A 6,786-nucleotide genomic window follows, 5' to 3' on the forward strand; every position below is an offset into this window, starting at 1 on the left:
AGCTTTTTTTTAAAATAAGGTGACAACTTACTCTGAGCTAACCTTGCAGAGTCTCCCAAATGCTGGTGATTTCCCTGGCGGCAAATGTACCTAGAGAAAGGTAATGGATGGTGCCTTGAGGAAATCATCTTGTAGAGGAAATATTGGACTTCAAGGGCCGTGAAATCCATGCAGTCCCAGAGGGATGACTTGAAAGTGGTGGTTCTCAGTGATTCAGGTACCACTATATTAGAATCACCTGGGGGTGTTTGTCCAGATGCATCCCTACCCTTTCCCCAAGACCCAAAAATCAGAACATCTGTCTTTTTAATGAGTGGGCATACATTGGGCTATAGGACTAAGCTTATTAAAGACTGAAAGCTACTAATATACTTGGGAGGCTGCAAAGCCCTGGATTCAAACAATCCCATTTACACACACACACAAAATCCTGCCAGAAGAAACTCACTAATCTCAAAAGGTTGCAGAGGGAAGGGAGGGAAAGGAGGTGGACTTGGTTTTGCAATGTGCTTTTCCAGGAATTTTTCTTTTAAATCTTGATGATTCTACTTATTTCCCACATCTGAGCTTTGGTTCTGTAAGGGGGGAAAAAGACAGGTAACTTGAAAGTTCCTTGAATCAAGTGATAGTTGAGTAGAACATTTTAAAATCCAGTGATTAATAGATGGTGTTCTTCCTGATCATAGTTTAAAAACTTGTATCCACCTTGGTATGCTGATCTGTTTTCTGTAAACCCATGGGGAAGTTGCGTCCATGATTAGTCTGTTAGAATGCACAGGACTGGTGAGTACAGCCTGGAGAAGGTGGGCCCCCGCAGAGCTAGTTCCTTCCAGACACCCAGGTACCTTACCAGAGTGGAGTTGGCTTGTGCAGGCTATTGAAACATTTCCATGCTGTGGAAGCAATAAAATATTTTTTGGCTCAGTATTTTAAAATAGCATAGTCTTCCAAGTCCTGGATGCCTTACAATGAATAAATGTGTTTTTAATAGTTCTGATTATAAATGAGCCAGCTATTTAGTCTGAATTTAGCACTGCCTTTAAAAGAGTTATGTCTGATTCTAACTCTTAGTTTTATTCTGTAGAGATGAGAATAATATTTTATTTATTTTTGGAAGCAGAATAAGCACAGGACTAACATGTGAGCTACTCATTTCCACAGCCAGCCTACTCTTTCACAGTTGTACTTTTCTCATTAAAAACCCACATGTCAATCTTGCAATCAATAAGTGCCAGTGATCACAATGAAAACCCACACAAGTATTACAGTTTACCTACGCAATGTTAAAAGTCAAATCCATTTACCTTAGGCCAGTAAGATCAGTCATGCAATCTGCTTGCAATAAGTTTTGCATTGTGTAAAGTCCAGGAAACATTGGGTTTCCCAACTTACTTTGAAAAATTTCAACATGTTGAAAAAAATAGAATGGATATTCCTAGAACTGTTCATCTGTTGATGTTTTTACCACATTTGCTTTTATCGTATGTAATATGTATACATGCATACATGCACACATGTCTAGCAAAGGGAAGGGTAAACAGTCACTACAGTTAGAGTACAGTATAACATATACTTCGAGTAACATGATTGCCTTGCACCTGGCTGGACTGTGTTCAAATTTCTAGAATTTGAAGTGAACAAACTAGAACTACCAAGTGAGGACGAGCTTTTTGGATATTGACATTGAAGCTGGGGGTGGGTGGGTAAGTCAGTGGTGTGGCACTTGCTTAGCATTTGCTGTACTAGTTCAATCTCCAGACCCTCAAAAAAAAAGTTTAGGTACTCTCTGCTCCCTGGCCACCACGAAGTGAACTGCTGTGCTCTGCGATGACACCTCACCATAATGGACTGAAACTTCTGGAACCAGGAGTCAAAATAAGTCTTCCTCCCTTAAGTAGTTTACTTCAGGTATGCTGCAACAGTGATGAAAGTCTAACAGAAAATTGATGCTGACAAGTAGAGTTGTTGCTGTGACGAGTCCTGATGATGTGTTCAGAAGACTTAAGAACTGGTTTGTGGGAAGAATTTGGAAAGGTTTGGAGAAGTGGGCTAGAAAAGGCCTGGGTGGCTATAAGCAGAGCTTGTGGTGTGAACTCAAGACCAGAGTGTGATAGGAGTGTGAAGAGTAAAGGCTGGGCTCATGAGTTGCAGGTAGGAATGAGAACCCTGTTGGTTATTGGCCTACAAGGCCATTCTTATTACATTCTGGGAAAGAATGTGTTGCATTTTGTCCAGGCCCTGAGACATGCTGAATTTTAAAGTAATGGACTCATTAATTTGGTGGAGGAAACTTCAAGGCAGCACAGCCTGGGTATCACTGGCTGCTTCCAGCCAAGTTTATAAAAATGAAGATTGTGAGCAAAAATCAGAGTGGAAAGGTTTGAAACACTTGGAGTTTGCCCAGAAAAGTGCAGGTAAACTTAGAGCCAAGGAAAGTGTGGCTGCTGAAGAAATGAGGGCCATTAAAAAGAAGCTAGTACGTTGCATCAATAGCAAAGATTCCTTGATGCCAGGCTTGGAGCTACAGGACTTAATCCTGGCTTTTGGTGTTCTTTGGTTCCATTCCTCCTTTCTATGCCCTCATTTCTCCCTTTTGGACACAGGAATGGTCTTGAAAGTATGTTACTATTTTACAGGTGCTCGCAGCTAAGAGTTTGCCTTGAGTCTCAGAGGAGACAGGCTTGCTAGGCAGGCGCTCTACCACTTGAGCCACTCCACTAGCCTTGTTTTTTTGTGTGCGTTGGATATTTTTGAGATAGGGTCTTGCAGACTATTTGCCCTGGCTGGCTTTGCATTGTGATACTCTTGATCTCTGCCTCAATAGCTACGATTATAGGCATGAGCCACCACTACCCAACTGAGGTCACAAAACAGACTTGCAGATCCATGAATCACTGCTCAAAAGCATCCTTGAAAAGAAAACTTTTATTTTGTTAAGCCATTAAGATTTAGGGTTGCTTGATTCTGCAGCATTGCTGGAGGCTGGCAGCCAGGTCCCCAGAGAAACTATATTTTGCAACCAGTATGATAATGATGTCACTGTTTGGAGCCCTCAGGGCAGGAGTCATCAGATTGAATATGCAGTGGAAGCTATTAAGCCAGGTTTGGCTACAGTTAATGTAAAACACCAAACAACAACAACATTCAGTGTGTTGGTCTCGTTGACAGGGCGCAGTCAGAACTTGCAACTCACCAGAGAAAAATTCTCCATGTTGACAGCCATATTGGTGTCTCCACTGCCAGGCTTACTGCAGAAGATAGACTATTAGATAATTTTGTGCAGCAGGAGTGTGTGGATTCCATATTTGTCTTTGATAGATCGCTTTCTGTGTCTTGTCTTGTATCTCTAATTACAAGCAAGACCCAGAGAGCAACATACCAGAGTGACTGAAGACCACATGACACTGTGCTGTTGTTTTTGGTTTATGATGATATAGGCCCTCACATTCTCCACATCTTTCCATCTGCTAACTATTTTGACTATAGAACTGTGTCCACTGGAGCCCATTCTCAATCAGTTCATACTTACTCAAAGAGACATAAGTTTGAGTTTTGGCAGGAGCAAATTAAACAATCTGATTAAACATAGTCTGGTTATCCTAAGAGAGACATCCCTGGCAGAGCAGGACCTAACTACAAAGAATGTTCCCATTGGAATTGTTGGTAAAATGGAGTTTATCATCTATGATGATGGTGATGTCTTCCCATTCCTGGAATGTCTTGAAGAAAGACCACAGAGAAAAGCACAGCCTGTACCACCTGCTGACAAATCTGCAGAACCAATTGAAGATGAAGTGATCAAGTTTATTATTGAAACCAGAGATTTGCACACGACCTAGACCTGGTTCTTGACCCACAAAGCTGAAGAATGAACTTCACGGACAAAGAGAGAAGTATAAAAGCAGAAGAGTTTCTTGAGATAGAAAAGTGTAAAGTGGGAAAGTAGAGCCCCAGAATTGGGGAAGTGGGGGTCCCAAGAGAGGGTGCTCAACAAAAGACTGATCCCAGGTTTTTATCCTTTCTCTCCAGGGCATTGCTCAATCTCTATGCTAATTAGGTGTGCAGAAAGCAGCATTTTGGTTGGCTGTTCTTACAAGCTTCTGATTGCTCAGTCCTGATCGTCATACTTCTGTTCTGCCTTTTCTTCTTTCCACACTTTAAGGTCACAAGGGTGGTTCCCAGAGGGCCTTCTTCCTTCTGTCTCATTACCAAGTATCTTAGAATGCAGGAACACATACTGATGGCAGTAATCTATACTTGAACCAACAGACAAAGAGTGGTGGAATGGTATGTTTTAGGAATCAGTTCAGATGTGAGTTTTTTCCAAGCAACTTCTCTGAAACCATGTAATGGGGTGCATTTTTCTTCAAACAGGTCTATTTAGCCATTTTCTAGAAAGTATAGGCATCTATATCAGAAGAAAATAGTGCCTTTGTGATTTTAAAGACAACTATGAAATAAAATTATTTCACCTCCTGTTGTAAACAAGATTGCATAATTTACTTGTTATTCCAGCATTGCTTAACCTACCCTGACTAATGCAAAAATCAATAGGCAATTCACAAATATATAAGTGTATATAAAAATTTGTTCAATTTCACTAGACAGGCAAATCAAAACAATAATAGAAGTCTTTTTATTTTGTGCCTACATAATTGGTCAGGATGTTAAAATGGATACATCTCAGGAGGTGGCTCAAATAATGTATACACACATAAGTAAATGTAAAAATGATAAAAGATAATTTTAGAAAATGGATACATCTCTGCATTTTCTTATCAAAGCTCACACAGAACATTGTAGAGGAGAGTGGGCAATTCAAGCTTTAGCTTTCAATTCTACGTTAAAGAATTTGAAGTAGGAAATAGTTGTGGGAATTCCTAACAGTGAAATACCAACTTGTTTGTCAACTTGCTGCTTAAAATTGTAAGAAAGAAAAAGGACACTATGTAATAACAGGAGACTGATTCAATGAGTTGTGGTAAATCCAAAGGATTTCAACCTATAATCCCAACACTAGGGAGGCTGAGGCAGAAAGTTCAGGTCCTGAACTTCATAGTAGAACCTGTTTCAAAAAAATAATAACTAGCTGGGTGCCAGTGACTCACACCTATAATCCTAGCTACTCAGGAGGCAGAGATCAAGAGGCTTGTGGTTTGAAGCCAGCACAGGCAAATAGTTTGTGAGACCCTATCTCGCAAATACCCAGCACAAAAAAGGGCGGGTGGAATGGCTCAAGTGGTAGAGCACCTGCCTAGCAAGCACGAGGTCCTGAGTTCAAACTCTAGTACCACTAAAAAAATTATATATATATATACATATAATATATAAACATATATATGCACATACATATGTATATGCACACACACATGGATATATGTGTGTGTGTGTAATGAATATAAATTAATATGGCTAGTGACAAGATGAAAGTATGCATGAATGGCATACTTGTGAAAGTACAAGGTTTTCCAGTGAGACAGACTTACAAGTCCTTTCTTTCTGCATTTTTGGGCAATTTAGAATTACATCAGGGGCTGGGGAGGTAACTCAGTGGTAGACTGCTTGCCTAGTATACATGAGGTCCTAGATAGGATGGATCTCCAGTGCTGCAAAGTAAAAAAAAGTAACCAAACAAACAAACAAAACACCTTGATAGGATGCAATAGCACCTCTCTTTCCCCCAAAGGGTCTTCAGATTCCTGCCTCTGGCCCCTTGTCCTCCTGCACCTACTCCCCTGCTCAGAGATTCTTCTGGTTCTTGTTGTGTTTGTGAACCTGTGGTTAACATGGGCCACGATATGCATCCCTTCCTATTTCCCCCTACTTTGTAGACAGCTCTGCACACACTAGGCACTCAGTGATTGTAAGAAGCCGTGCAGGTCGGTATCTTCACTTCACACTAGGTAATTTATCCTGGTCCTCCTGGTATTTTTCAATCCAAACAATTCCATAAGTGATTATTTTATTCTTTCATCTTCTTGCCGATTTATGGATACATAGTTTTTAGTTTCTAGTTCAGGCTGAAAGACTAAAAAAATCTCTCTGCATCACATATCTCATTCTTCAGACTTGTTTTTATTATGACTGACGTCAGAAACAGGCTTAGAGAAAACAAGCTTTGTATCTCTTTGTCCTAAGATGATTTGTAGGAAGTTTGTCTTATAGCCACAATATATAGCTCAATTCTGTGTCCTTAGAAATAGCTTTATCTTTTTCTTAAATTATTCTTACAAGAGAAGAGCATAATTTTTATGGAACAGAGTCTAAAATTGTAATTCAGATCTAAAGGAATGGAAATAAGTGGAAATGTGAGTATATGACTTTTTCCCTTATTTCCTTCCTATTGCCCTCCTTTACCACAAAATACAGTAGATCAGTAATGCTCAGCAATCTGAGAGTGGGACTAGAGGTATGTAAAAGTCACCTGGGAGGATTTTTCATTGGGCATAGAGAATGTCCAGTGGGTGGGACCCAGAGGGTCCTGGATGAGCTCATCCCCAGACCCTTACCCTAATCGTACTGCAAAGACCCCTTTTCCAAATCAGATCACATTCACACTTTCCTGGAAGACAGAATGTGACACAGCTTTTGAGGAAGGATGCCATCTTTTGCAGGGCATGACCAGGAATTCCACTTTAAGGTGTCTGTTAGAAATCCCAGTGGCTAGCTGGCCACTGGTGGCACATGTCTGTAATCCTAGCTACTCAGAAGGCAGAGATCAGGAGGATTGAGTTTCAAAGCCAGCACAGGAAAATAGTTTGAGAGACACTATCTGGAAAAATACCC

At 40.5% G+C, this 6,786-nt stretch overlaps 1 pseudogene; it reads left to right on the top strand.

The window, feature by feature from the left end:
* Positions 1–168: 168 nt before the first annotated feature.
* Positions 169–3,839, top strand: LOC109690091 (proteasome subunit alpha type-1 pseudogene; annotated as a pseudogene).
* Positions 3,840–6,786: the final 2,947 nt, after the last annotated feature.

This window comes from Castor canadensis, chromosome 15 (genome assembly GCF_047511655.1).
Source record: "Castor canadensis chromosome 15, mCasCan1.hap1v2, whole genome shotgun sequence".
Lineage (NCBI taxonomy): Eukaryota > Metazoa > Chordata > Mammalia > Rodentia > Castoridae > Castor > Castor canadensis.